The sequence below is a fragment of the Festucalex cinctus genome, chromosome 2 (assembly GCF_051991245.1).
Source record: "Festucalex cinctus isolate MCC-2025b chromosome 2, RoL_Fcin_1.0, whole genome shotgun sequence".
NCBI lineage: Eukaryota > Metazoa > Chordata > Actinopteri > Syngnathiformes > Syngnathidae > Festucalex > Festucalex cinctus.
In genome coordinates this window covers 36,318,457-36,332,079 of record NC_135412.1, presented here as the reverse complement: position 1 = coordinate 36,332,079, position 13,623 = coordinate 36,318,457, and the positions used below count along the sequence as shown (strand labels likewise).

The 13,623-nt window shown below is 44.1% G+C and overlaps 1 long non-coding RNA gene across 1 annotated transcript; it reads left to right on the top strand.

Moving 5' to 3' along the window:
* Window positions 1–2,482: 2,482 nt before the first annotated feature.
* On the top strand, window positions 2,483–4,917 carry LOC144013168 (uncharacterized). The gene is made up of 4 exons (XR_013282159.1): window positions 2,483–2,642; window positions 2,896–2,989; window positions 3,679–3,794; window positions 3,873–4,917. It is a non-coding gene; the product is annotated as an uncharacterized LOC144013168 (long non-coding RNA).
* The last annotated feature ends 8,706 nt before the right edge of the window (window positions 4,918–13,623 follow it).

Sequence of the window (13,623 nt, the reverse complement as noted above, 5' to 3'; positions counted from 1 at the left end):
GCAGATTAAATGCAATCAACAGAAGACGTTAGTTGATGTTAGTCTGTGCTGTGGTCATCTTGAGTCTTTTAGTGAATAACACTCTCAAGTAAGTCATACACTTTCAAAGAATATATCTTCATGAAATCCTTCAGGCATGACGACTGTAATTGCAATTGGCTCTGAATCACAGTGTGTCCTCGGTCACGAGGAAACGTATTATTCACTCTCCCCTCAAGCCTACTGGATGGATCACCAGAGGTCAAGTGCAGCAAGTCACCTGAACCTGAACATTCCCTTCAGCTTAGGGAACCCTGGGAGATCAGACATAGCCTAGAGTGGGAAAGCGCAACCTTTTTTTTGTGTGTGCGTGGGGGGGGGGGGGGGGGGGGGGGGGGTGCATATACTATATATAGAGTACAGTGGTGCCTTGAATTTAATTAGTTTTGGTAACCACTGTTGTAACTGGTACCATATTTCGTCATCAATGGAAATGCCATTAATTAGAACGCAGAACGCCTTGAGAGGTCCCAGGTTCAAATCTTAACTCAGGCCCTCCTGTGTGGCGTTTGCATGCTTGTTCATCCCCCACTTGCATGTTTTTTTCCGGATACTCCGGTTTCCTCTCACTTTTCAAAAACATACATATTTCGTTCATTGTTATCGAACTTTTCTGTCTATGCGAACTTCATAGATTTTGAAAATGCCTGAAGCATGTACCAAGGGATAAGATGTCAAGTCCTCCATGAAGGGTGTACATATGAAGCTTTTGAGCTCCTGCCTGATGTGCAACAAGGGCGCCTGCTCTCGCCCTTTCTCATCCTCCTCTGCATAGATTGACTAATGAAAGAAACAACCAGCAACAGTCGAATTCAGCTTGATAGAGCAGTTGAAAGATCTGGAACATGCTGATGACCTGGAACGACTACCTTTCGCCCAAACTGGCTCAAAATAAACACAACAAAAACCAAAGTAATGCATATACTTGGCAAGAACAACAACAACAACAACAACAAACTTATTAGAAGTTGTAAATATATTCACATACCACTGGAACGTTCGGACAATGTCCAAGACATTACTTGAAAGGCAAGGCCAATGTTCACTATTCTTAAAAATGTCTGGAAGACGAAAAAACAGTGACTCAAGACCAAACTTCAAATCATTAACTCAAATGTAAAGACCACTCATGTCTCAGAAACCTGGAAAATCACCACGACCATACTCAGTAAACTGCAAACCTTCATCAACAGGTGCCTCAGACACCTCCTGGGCATATACTGGCCCATCACCTTCGAATGTGTTGTTTGGTGTTAGCTCACCAAACTAGACACTAGAAGAAATTGAAATCTGGAAAAATGGAACTGGATCGGTCACACACTCAGAAAGATGAAATCTACCACAAAGCAGGCGCTGACGTGGAACCCACAAACAGACCGATAACCACTTGGATAAACACCACAAAACAGGACACGAAGAAAGACAAGTTATCTTGTCAACATCTGGAAGAGAGGACCCAAAACCACCAGTGTGGTCCGGGGTCCCTGCCTGTACACCTCACCTGCGACCCCGATGAGGCTAAATGAATGGACAAACCAGTCTTGAATTCAGTAACACTTAATCATGCTGCACTTCATAATAGGTTCCATCCACAAAATGTACTCTAAAATGTTCATTTGTGAAGATTAGCATCACTGGATAGTTAAAAGCACCTTGCATTAGAACTCCACCAACCCTTGTACACCGTCAGCGAAATGTAATGTGATGCTTGATGGCAGAAGGTCTCTTCGAGCTATTGCCTTAATAACAGCAGTGAATTGGGCCGCTGGGCTGTGCCAAAAGCTGCAGTTGGAGCAGCAAAGAAAATTGATCTTTTACGGCTCCCATTGTTATTATTAGATACCTTATTAATTACTCACTGAGGTATCGTCTCTAGCACAGTGAACTGGCTCAGCTGGGGAGAAGTGCCCATGTATTCCTACTGAACATGAGACTGGCCCTCTAACAACTGAGTCCTCAATGGGCCAAGGCACTCCAATTTAATTAGTTTTTTCCTCAACAGTCCAATTCATTGCAGATTTACTTGTATAATCCATCATTTGTGTTATTTTATGCTTACGTTACAAAAAAATATATTTTGTACAGCATCTGTTATTTATTATTTCTTCTTGAATGCATTGGAGAGAAATACTCTTTTTTTTTTTCTTTTTTTTTTTGGCAATGTATTGTGTTGTATTGCACAGGAGGCACTTTGCTTACTTGAGGTAAATGGTTCTTTATTTGAGCAGCAATGGTCAACAACTATTCACAAAAGAGCATTTTAAGCAGCGGGGTCAATGAGTAGAACACTAGCATCACTTCCAATGGACCAGTTTCATGTGACGTAGTCATGGAGCTGCGCGCGCAACTCGGAGGCAGAAAACTGAGCTACCTTCCCCCTTCCTTTGTGTTAGCGAACAAAACAATGCCGTCGTCGTGCTGTGCCGTGGGTTGTCGGAACAGAAAGAGTACACACAGTGATTTAACGTTTTATAGAATTCCTGCTGGTAAACACTCCTTTAAGAAAAACCGGCGAAAGTTATGGCTACAAGCTTTACGACGTGAGAACTGGACGGAGGAGGAAATTAGGAATGCTCGTCTTTGCAGCGCTCACTTCATATCCGGTAAGTTCTTTAGTTCTACTGTTTTCAGCAAAAGAGCATGATGTTAATTTAGTATAACAAACACCTTTGTGAAAAATGATTGAAAGCACAAGTGAAGCTATTTGGTACAGTCAAACGCGTTTATTATTTTGGGCGAGAAGTAGACTAACTTAATGTGAAACAATCACAAACTATCCGTGAATGGCTTAAAAACAAAAAAAAAAAGGCATGCCTCCACCCACAAAATCATTTTATTTTATTGTATTTTTTACAGGAAAGGCCTCACTGGAACATGGCAATCCAGACTTTGTTCCGTCAATATTTTCATATACAGCAGCTGCTGCAAGTGGACACTCAAAACTCTCAAGGTAGAACTATGAAGCCAGCAGAATCAGATAAAATTTGTCTAAAGGGAAATTTGAATGAAATTATTGTCCGTGGGTATGATTGTGATGTTGTTTGTCTACCTGTAAGTGGTTCAGAAAATGGATGGATGGACAGACATGAAATATACATATATATATATATATATATATATATATATATATATATATATATATATATATATATATATATATATATATATTACAGGCCAAAAGTTTGGACACACTGTCTCATTGAATACATTTACTTTATTTTCATGACTATGTACCGGTACATTGTAAATTCTCACTGAAGGCATCACAACTTTGACAACTAACAAACACGTGGAATTGTGTACTTAACAAAAAAGGGGAAAATAATAAAAATAAGTACATAAATAAATACATTAAATGGATTTACACCTCATTTTCATTTTTGTGAAGTACATAACTCCACATCAGTTCATACATAGTTTTGATTCCTTCAGTGAGAATCTACAAAGTAACCAGTCATGAATACAGTAAAACAAATTGACGAGGAACGTGTGTCCAAACATTTGGCCTGTACTGTACATATATATGAACACCAAAATTCAAATACTTGTATTGGTGTATGACCTTTTTTTTTCTTTAGACACACACACAGCTATATACCTATAAATAAATGAATATGTATACTTGTATGTTTTGGACAGATATCAACGGAAAACGAGGCGGCAGGAAACAAAAGTCACACGGGAGCCTGACCATGAAGAAATGGATACTATGACAGCTGCAGAAAGTCTATTGAGCCTTCATTCACAAGTCACTGGTAAGTAGTCTGCTAATCTGCATTTAGATCTCATTAGAATTTTACAAATATGATCATATAAAGTTTCATGCTTTACAGATGATCAACCAGCTGCTCCTGTTACGTGTACAACTACCCCAGTCACCACAGAGCAAATTCTCAAAGGCAACTTGGAACTACGAAATGAATTGCAGAATTGTCAGCAACAAAATGAAAGCTTGAAGAAAAAGATATCAAACCAGCAGTTTGGATTTCAAAGTTTGAAAAATTCATCCTCCCTGTTTAAATTCTTTACAGGTCTTCCAAACGAACAAATATTCATGTTGCTGTTGAATATATTACAACCAAATGTTGTAAAAGTTGCATCATGTCTGTCTCTTGAAGATCACCTGTTGATCATTTTAATGAAGGTAAGATTAGGCTTAACTAATCAGGATTTGGCTGTCAGGTTTGACATTTCCAAATGTTTAGTGTCAAGACTATTGAGAAGGTGGTTTCCTGTAATGGGAAAAATATTGAAAGCTCTCATAATCTGGCCATCTAAACAAGCTGTGAAAAAAAACATGCCCAAAATTTTCAAGAAATCATTTCGAAAATGCAGATGTATAATTGACTGTTCAGAATTGTTAATTGAGCGTCCATCAAACCTGACAGCCAGAGCCCAGACATGGTCTAATTATAAACATCACAACACTGTAAAATATCTTATAGGAATTGCTCCAGGTGGAGCTATCTCTTTTTTATCGCAAGGTTGGGGAGGTCGAGTGTCAGATAAACAGATCACAGTTGAATCAGATTTTTTGGATAAAATTGAACCACATGATCTTGTACTTGCAGATAGGGGCTTTCTAATCACAGATGAACTTGCTATGAGAGGTGCTACACTAAAAATTCCAAGTTTCACAAAAGGCAAGAAGCAATTACCCGGTACTGATGTAGATCATTCTCGGGAGTTATCCCGTGTTCGCATCCATGTTGAACGGGTTATAGGGCAATTAAAGAAGTACAGAATTTTGCAAACTGTCATTCCTCTGTCACTTGTAGATCTTATTGATGACATTGTTACAACATGTGCTGCTCTGGTTAATTTGTCGCCAAGTGTTGTTCCCAAAAAGATGAGGAAAATAAAACATTAGAATTCAAAGCTGTCAACACTTTTATTGATGTACAGATAGTTCTTATGCATTTACAATTATAATCCAGTTTTACTTATTCTGTATGTGATTCATCACTGAATATCAGATTGAATTTCAACAACAAACCCAAGCTTTCTTATTTCTTTTCAAATTGACACATTTGTTATGATGATGCTTTAAGCATGAAGTCTTTGTACATTGTACAGTTTTGCCAAAAAGAGGACCTGAACAAGTTGTGAGAATAGCAGCTCTTGAGAGTTATTTTTCTCAGCAAATTCAGATGTTCATCAGTTATTCCTAAAAATGAAATAGAATATGTATGAGTGACATGTTGAACAGATACTTGTTATTCATATTTGGTACATTGAGGATATTGCTTTGGTGTACTAATGCTGCAATCTATTTTGAGCTCATTCATACTTTTTATTTATTTTTAATTATGTGACTTACCTTGAGTTATTTCAATGTCTGTGGATGTCTTCCTTTTTTTTTGATGGTTTGTCACTTCTTTTAACTTTTTTGAAGTTGATGTCTGCCACTTTTGCGGCTTCAACTTTTTTTCTGGACATGTCATTCCAAGCACATGTTTGTGAAGTACATGCAGAAGTGGTGAGTCCCAGCCTCACTGCCATGTCCACCTTAAACATGATAGCTGCAGCATGGCTACAACATGAGCCAAGGCTGGGGGGGGGGGGGGGGGACAAACCATAAATTGAACTGAATTGTGACTGAATTATGTGTGATTTTGTTGAGACATTGGTGTTCCTGTGTAGAATAAACATCTATCTTTCAAAAATAACTATCTACATCTAAACTTCTAAAGGATGTAGCTGGTAAGTAAAATCCTAATCATATCATTCATCACACACAAATGCTAGGTACATCTACTGCTTGGTTATCTGCTAAATAATTCTTTCAGCATTTATTTATTTATTTATTTTTTGCTAGGCAGTTTAAGTGTCCAAGTAATAATGGAATTTGATAGTTCATTGACACATTGAAACATCGATTTACTTACCCTGCCATGCATGTGCAGTTTGCTGTCAGTATGGAGACACTCTTCTTATTCACACAAACCCATGCCTGGTAACACTGAGATTTTTGTCCCTGTCTTTGACTGGGCAAAACGTCTGCCTTCAGGAAACAATAGTCTTGATGTTCAGCAGGTTGATAGAAAAAAAAACGTTTGAACATGTCCACAAACTACATAGTTGTAGTCATCGAGACTCTTGTACGCTTTGAGCGTCTCATGTGTGAAAACGCTTAGTGTACTTATCAGGTACAGGTAAATGTTTGGAAACTCCAAATTAGGCCAGCGCGACGGATCATTTAGCCACTCACTTGCGGGCAGCGAATAAGGATCAGGTAGGCGAACTCCGGATTTAAGTGTTAATTTATGTAAATAAGCTTCGTTATCGAGATTTCCAAGGTTTTGGAGATAAAGATTTTCCTGCGGTGGTACGCGACCGGCCATTCTGAACGAAGTAGACCGGTGCTTTTGCCTCCGCTCTGCGTGCGCATCCCGATGACGTCACTATTGTTTGTAAACATTGCAACCCGTCTATATGAACAAAATGACAGTACAGCACGTAACAAGTAGGTCAAACATCCATCCATCTATTTTTGTAACCCCGTATGCTCACTAGCATTATAGGTGTGCTGGAGCCTATCCCAGCTGTCATTGGGTGAGAGGCAGGGTACACCCTGAAATGGTCTTCAGCCAATCGCAGGGCACAAATAGACAAACAACCATTCTCACAAACATTCAACCTACTATTCATGACTCATAACCAGGACACGACAAACCCATGAATGACTAGTATGAATGACTGAATGAACCTAATAGAAGACTGATAGGACCTTTTTGGTAGTTCCGACTGAACCTTTAAGAATCCACTAAGAGTCAAGGATAGCCGCAAAGTTTCACAAGTAAAAAAACCCCAACAACAACAACCAGACACTGTCACAGTTGTTTTTTCCATCCATCCATCCATCCATCCATTTTCTTGACCGCTTATTCCTTACAAGAGTTGCGGGGGGTGCTGGCGCCTATCTCAGCTGGCTCTGGGCAGTAGGCGGGGGACACCCTGGACTGGTTGCCAGCCAATCGCAGGGCACACAGAGATGAACAACCATCCACACTCACAAGCACACCTAGGGACAATTTGGAGCGCCCAATTAGCCTTCCATGCATGTCTTTGGAATGGGGGAGGAGACCGGTGTACCCAGAGAAGACCCACGCGGGCACGGGGAGAACATGCAAACTCCACCCAGGAAGGCTGGAGCCTGGACTCGAACCGGAGTCCTCAGAACTGGGAGGCGGACGTGCTAACCACTCGCCCACCGTGCCGCCACCAGTTGGTTCTGGTCATTGAAATTAAGTATCTAGTATAAGTATCTTAAGTATAAGTATAATTAAGTAAAATTAAGATCTCCTATATCCACTCAATGTCAGGTATTACTAAGGACCTCAGAGAACAAAAATAATAGAGGCAGGGAACAAGGATTTTTTTACGGTGGGTACAATCTGTTGCAAAGATTCAGGAAGCAAACATTCAATAGGAGGATCCTTTGTTGACAAATTTTGACACTTGTGTGGTTGGTTGAGTGGCAGAAAATGATAGCGGGCTTCGCCGCGCTGTATAAATGTGACACAATGAACTTAGCAGGCGAACTCACCAGTATTTAAGCACTTTAACGGCCAAGAGACGGGTAGCGGTGGGTGGGGGCTTACAGAGAATCATAATATATGTATTGGCGACAAAATTCCAATTATTCAAAGCCCATATGATATGTGGGATGATGATAAACGGTGGTCCAACTCACCTGTTTCCTGGCCACACAGACATCTGTTTTGGGGACATTTACTCTTATTGTGTTCTTTGTGGTGCCGAAGGAAAGGAAACACAGGAGGTCTATCACATTACAGTCAAGTTTGTGGAAGTATGTCACTCCAAAACCTGAAGTCTCACAGGATCCTCCTATAGAAAACACAAGAGTACGTGCAGAGATAAAAATAAAAGAGAGCATGCACCCATCATCGCCATCGCTGATCCTCATTTCCTCAATCGCATCCTTTGTCGCAAGAATGCCGCCATTGAAATATAGCCACAAGGCTCTTTTTTATTGACCCTGGCCACACAAGAAAAATGGAAGCATCTGCTGCAGTAATTCATCTTCAGGGCTTGTTACTGTGGATTATTTATTACCTAAACAAGCCTTAGAAGCGTCGCAACAAGCTGCAACACACCCACCACAAGCACTTTGGCTCTTGACTTCATAATTCTTGTATGACCAATAGATGTGGCCATCAAAATGCTGGCAGCAGTGATGGTCACCAAAATGCATAAGCCTTTCAAGCAAATGATATAAATGCACATGTTGACTTTCAGGTACAACAAAATGCTTTTATACATTGACAGAACAGTATGTACAAGGGCTCTTTATTGCACTGCTAATGCACCAGTCTACATTAAAGCTTCTCTAAAATTTGCATGTTGTGAATATGCATCAAGGAGGTAAGAGGAAGGCATGAGCACTGCCTGAATGCAGCAGCTGGCTCCTCTTTGTTTTCGATGAGTGGGACCAGTTCCTAAGGCCCAGGAACAAGCACTGAAGTTCACATCACAGGCAGATTTCCAGCACTTGGTTGCACAGGCTACGTAGTCATTACACGTTTGAGGAACACATGCTTTAAATCACTGCTATCAAACTCAAGGCCCGGGGGCTCCCTCCCGTGACATAATTTTTAGTCAGGCCTGCGAAGACATATCATATGCTTCACTTTTAACAACGCTGAAATATGACCGATTGCAAGCAATTTTTGTCACAATCCCGCCTTTAAAATACATTGAAAAATAGTTGAACAATTATTAGCAGTCTACTGATTTTAAAAAGAAAAGAAATATAGTAGTCTGTCAATTTGTTGTGTGTGTTTGATCATATGAGGCAATCTTACATTTCTATTGGGTTCACAGTCCGAGGGATACCAGACTACAATGTGGCCCGGGACACACCTGCTTTAATTGCTAGGTCAAATCTGAACCTGTACAATTAAGTTATTGAGGTGGTAAATCTCTTTCCACTCATATGTCCTGTTTGGGGGACCTAGAAAATAACCATGCCAGTTATAAACAGTGCGTCAAATCACTCTTCAATGGTTGCAGTGGTGAATGATCAATTTCTTAACACACTTCGTTCAGTGTGTATTTCATTAGTTATGAACTATGCCAGTGATTGGTCAGTGACGTCTCTGGCTCATCATTGTTCAGTCTACATGTCGATCATTATACAGCACCAATGACACTGTCACGCCGCCACCAGAGTGGCGGTTCATGCTTTTGTTTTTACAGTCATGTTCCTGTTTTATTTTGATAGTCCTGACTACACTCTCACCCCAGGTCACTTACCCTTCCTGCAGCCTCACTGATTACCGGTCCACGCCCATGATCACTACCACCTGTTCCTAATCAACCCGGACATAAAAGCCACCTGAATTCTCTCCTCGTTGCCGAAGTGTCACATATCTCAGTGCATGGAAGCGTCCTCTCAGTCCTCGTACCACCGTCCTTGTTTGATGTCTAGCCTTGCCTTGTCTTGCGCCTTTAGTTTGCCCTGTTTTTCCTCCCTTGTGGAGCGCCTTTTGTTGTCCCTGTTTTTGAGTGCCCTTTTTTGTATCTCCCGTTTGGAGCTCTTTTTGTTCAGCCTTTTTTCCCTCCTTGCGAGGCGATTTGAGTTTCATTGGATTAAAGCTGCAGCCTTGTTGGCCAACTTACACTCTGCGTCTGAGTCCTACCTCCTCGCTCCGTGTCAGTACACTTCGGCCAGCATGGACCCAGCGGAGAAGTTGGTGGCTGCACTTCGGCAACAGGCTGTCCGCCTGTCGCACCTGGAGGAGGGCCAGCAAGCCATGGTCATCCGGATAGATGAACTTGCTGGACGGGTGCAGGAGCTGGTGAACCACCTGCAACACTCCTCGCCAACCGTCACGAAACCGGAAGCAGCTGAATACCCGATCCCGACTCCAGCCTTGACCGGGGCTGGAATGAGACTGGCCTCCCCGGAGCGATACTCGGGAGAACCAGGACATTGTCAGGCATTCCTGACCGAATGTGACATTCACTTCGAACTCTCACCACAGGCATTTCCCACAGACCGTTCCCGCGTGGCCTTCTTGATTTCCCACCTGACGGGACGAGCCAGGGACTGGGCCACCGCGGAATGGGCACGAAACTCCCCGACCTGCTCAACCGCAGCCGGGTTTTGCATGACTCTCCGCCAAGTTTTCGATCCAGTCAACATGGATCGAGAGAAGACGCGAGAACTCAGCTATCTCAGACAAGGCAGAGAATCGGTCAATGATTATGCCATCCGATTCCGAACTCTAGCAGCCAAGAGTGGCTGGAACGACACAGCTCTCTATGATCACTTTTTAAAGGGACTCACAACCTCAATGCAGGAACTCTTGCTTCCTAGTGACTTACCCGGCGACCTGGACTCGTTGATTTCGCTTGCCATCCGCACTGATCATCGGAGGCGGGAGCTCAAGCAGAGCAGCGGACTCCAAGGGATACCCGGTTCTGGACCCCTCCAGCATCCACTGGCAAGTGAGACTCCACGATATGCATTTCCCCAGTCATCCTCCGCGAGGGAGGTCAGTGGGAATGACGAGGAACCCATGCAGCTTGGTCGGGCCCAGTTAACCACAGAGGAGCGACAGCGTCGCCGCCAAGAAGGCCGCTGCTACTACTGTGGTGAACTTGGTCATCGGGTTGGAACTTGCACCGTGAAGAGAGGTTCACCGGTGAGTTTCCCGTCACCCCGACCTGCTAAGACACAAAGAATCACGCAAGCCCAGATACGCCACCATGCTATGACCATTGACATGCCAGCACTCATCGACTCCGGTTCCGACGAGAGCCTCATGGACTGGGGCCTCGTTAAGCAAGTACGAGCCACCACCGCACCCCTTCCCCGGATCATCCAGGCCAGAGCCCTGAATGGCAAGGAGCTCTTCAGCATCACCCATATCACCGAACCCCTAGAAGTACGAATAGGACAACACATCGAAAACCTCCGTTTCCATGTAATCCAAGCTTCGTCACCCACTTTGGTTCTGGGACACCCTTGGCTACGTCGACACAACCCCAGAATCGACTGGAACTCCGGAAACGTACTTGAATGGGGAATGGACTGTATGGATCACGTTTTGGAACAGTCATCAACCAGTGCATCCTCAGCCGCAGTCAACCAGGTGACTCTTGAACCTCTCGCCCCTGAACCTCGCCCGTTGCAGCCTCTCGCCCCCAAGCCTCGCCGGGCACCGCCTCAAGTCCCCGAGCCTCGCCGGGTGCAGCTCCAAGACCCTGAGCCACGCCAAGTCTCTGCATCATGTCACGCCAAGTCTCTGCATCAAGTTACGCCAAGTCTCTGCATCACGTCGTCCTCGTCAAAGTCGTCCTCGTCAAAGTCGTCCTCGTCAAAGTCGTCCACGCCAGGGCCGTCCACGCCAGGGCCGTCCACGCCAGGGCCGTCCACGCCTAAGCCGTCCACGCCAGGGCCGTCCACGCCAAGCCTGCCACACCTGCCAAGCCCACCACGTTTTGCCAAGTCTGCCAAGCCTGTCACGCCAATTCTGCCACGTTTCGCCAGGTCTGCCAAGCCTGTCACGCCAATTCTGCCACGTTTCGCCAGGTCTGCCAAGCCTGTCACGCCAATTCTGCCACGTTTGCCAAGCCTGCCGCGCCTCGTCAAATCTGCCAAGCCTGCCAAGTCTGCCAGGTCTACCAAGTCGAAACTATCCACGGGATCCCCTTGGTACTTTCCAAACCTGATCCGGCGCTAGGAAAAGGCCTTCGGAACGGTCCCGACGGGACTCTCGTCTGGCGTCATGGACGCCCTCCTGAACTGCCTTTTTGTCTGGGACGGATGGGTGGGTCGTGTTCCCTCCTCCGTGCCCCCTTCCGCCCGCCCTTGTTTTTGGACTCCTTGCTGAAAGGCCGTCAAGGGCCGGCCATTGAGGGGGGGGTACTGTCACGCCGCCACCAGAGTGGCGGTTCATGCTTTTGTTTTTACAGTCATGTTCCTGTTTTATTTTGATAGTCCTGACTACACTCTCACCCCAGGTCACTTACCCTTCCTGCAGCCTCACTGATTACCGGTCCACGCCCATGATCACTACCACCTGTTCCTAATCAACCCGGACATAAAAGCCACCTGAATTCTCTCCTCGTTGCCGAAGTGTCACATATCTCAGTGCATGGAAGCGTCCTCTCAGTCCTCGTACCACCGTCCTTGTTTGATGTCTAGCCTTGCCTTGTCTTGCGCCTTTAGTTTGCCCTGTTTTTCCTCCCTTGTGGAGCGCCTTTTGTTGTCCCTGTTTTTGAGTGCCCTTTTTTGTATCTCCCGTTTGGAGCTCTTTTTGTTCAGCCTTTTTTCCCTCCTTGCGAGGCGATTTGAGTTTCATTGGATTAAAGCTGCAGCCTTGTTGGCCAACTTACACTCTGCGTCTGAGTCCTACCTCCTCGCTCCGTGTCAGACACAAAATTTTGGAATGAAATCAAATTTATTGTCAATTGTGTGTCAAAAGGTACAGACCAATATAATTCGCTTAACAGTTGGAGACATAAAAGAGACAAAAAAAACCCCAAAAAACAGTGACCAACAGAGGAAGACAGACTGTGAAGCCTGAGGGGTCGATATAAAAGCGCCCCAAATTCTCCAACGGGGGGGGGACAAGCCTCCTGTTTGGGCTTAAGCCCCCTATTAGGGAGCTATATGGATTGGAGGGAAAACAATCTCAGCAAACAGCCACATGACTACCCAACAAACAATGACTTGAATACTTGCACATAAAAGTGCAGTAGGGGTGTTGTATCGGACAGATGACATCAAATTACTTACAGCATTCTCTCACTCAATTTATGGTGATCATTACACGTAGTGGTGATTGGTTAATTACGTCATTTACACTTCATTGTTCAGTCTACATGTGGTTACAAAGGTCACCAGTGATTGGTCAGTTGGGTCTCTCACTCATTGGCCCTCTCTATATACCGCTTATTTTAAACCTAGTTGGTCAATTACATCATTCATTCAACACTAATCAATGTACATGTCGATCATTACACACTGCAATAGTGAATGGTCAAATATGCCGCTTACTCGTCTTTGGCCCTCTCCATATTAGGGTTACCAACTGTCTCGTATTAACCGGGATGCCCCAGTTTTGGGCTTAATTGTTATGTCCCGTACGGGACCTCAAAAGTCCCGTAAAATAATTCTCAATTCTTACACGAAATGCAGCAAACGGCATCTTTGCTATTTTTGGACCACGGCTGCTCCCGAAGGTTGACAAGTGACACGGAAGTTGCTCGTAGCCAATAAAAATGAGTCGCTGGGTGTGTCGTTATGTGGGGGGAGATCTTTCAAGGTAAGAGGGGGAGAGAGAGAAAGAGAGAGAGAGAGAGAGAGAGAGAGAGGCACTTCCTGGTTTTGTCACAGCTTCATGTCGCCTACACGCTAAAGGCCAATCTTAATATGTCGGCTGTGAACGTATCAGAGGGAGTAATACAAGATGTATTCTCGTACTATTTCTGAACAAATACTGCGAGAATTTAGCTTGCTGGCAAGTTTCGCAATCAGCACTTAACACAGCACTCTACAGGTCCTAGATCAGCTAAAACAGCAATGTCACGAAGCACGACACCTGTCAG